We start from the raw sequence: 1,565 nt of genomic DNA on the forward strand, positions 1-1,565 counted from the left end.
TGGTATTTTTAGTGATTTTAATTGAAAACTGGATACAACTCGTACCGATACCTTGAAGGTGGTTTGCAATCAATATCAAGAGAGGATTTGAGAGGATTTGGTCTTATCGAGGGCCACAAATTTATTAGCCTGTGGCAATTAAGTGCAACCCTCGTAAAATGAAACCATCACATCACTTCACAGACGCAAATGACCGTGGCGAAATGTATGTGTACAAATGCTGGAAGCTGCTGAAGGGGTCTATTGTATCAAACATGGCGGCCATGACCGTAATACATGAGCATACAGTATTTGTGGCACCGTATAGAGAAGTTGTAAATTTTAGAGGGACGACCTACCCTTAAAACGTTTAGGCGACTTTTTGGAAAATCCTCGTCCAATTCAAAAAATAGGAGTGATAAGAGGCTGGTTTTTGCCAAGTGCCGTTCCATTCATACACTGTTACGGTGGGTCGCGGTTAAATTAAGAGCAGGAAGGAGGAGGTAACTGTACAAAAAAGATCATGTTTTTAATTTTGAATGAGGCTAAAATACTGACGCTACTTTCTTTAGCACAAGGTCAGGATCCGTTCCAGGAGTCCAGGAAACGTCGTTAGACTTTTCGACTACAGATGAAGTAGCTGTTTGTTGCTTGTCATTTCCCTTTATAGGTCAGAAACGTTGTTTATCTTAGTTTGTTGCTGTAGCGTCTTGATATCCCGAAGTTCTCCTGGATTGCAAACCCAAATATGTCTACCAATCTGGGTATAGGAAGCTTGGACTTTGTACATTGTGCATCTCAGTATAGTGAGACAGACATACTTGCGACTGATATTAAACTTGAGATAAAGGTCACTGAAAAGATAATCAAAATAGTGTCGTTAAAAGTGGTGCCACCATTTCAAATAGATTACCGAATGATGTCGTTCGAGAAAATACACAGTCACCAGATCCACACTCCAGGTAGCATTATGTACACGTACGGTTGCAGTGAAAGACACAACTTTATCAATCTTCGCCTTTTTATGTTCGATATAATTAAGGTATTGGGGGTAAGAAGATTTTTATCGGTAGGAGTGTTCAAAGGCGCTTTATTGCATTATTTTCAAAGACATTGCTTATTGCTGATGACTTTTAAGGTGCTTTTGAAATTCGAGGACGTCCGACCTTTCAAACATCTAATGGAGTTGTTTTGAACTCCATCTTGCCAAAGTCCTAATCTATTTTCTTTTAACAATCAATTTTTGATGGCACCAGCAACCAATAGGCGAGTTACACGTCAGCATCTGCACACCGGTGTGATCCTTCAAATTCCTTGTTGTAACTTCCTGGAGAACATTGTCTTGGGAAACTTTGAAGGACAAACTTGGTTCTTGGTAAGTTGTGAACAGCATTTCTTTGTGAGACAAACTTGAGCTTCGCGTTCTTCGTTTTCGCCTAAATGGTACTGATTTGATGATTGTAGAAATATCACTGAAGTAAGAACTATTGAAAAGGAAAGGCATTTTTTTCTCGCACGCTAATGGGGAGCAGAGTCGGTATTGTGTTGAGACCCGGACTTCGCCCTGCAGGAAAAGTTCGTGGGTT

The sequence above is a fragment of the Montipora foliosa genome, chromosome 12 (assembly GCF_036669935.1).
Source record: "Montipora foliosa isolate CH-2021 chromosome 12, ASM3666993v2, whole genome shotgun sequence".
NCBI classification, from domain to species: Eukaryota; Metazoa; Cnidaria; class Anthozoa; order Scleractinia; family Acroporidae; genus Montipora; species Montipora foliosa.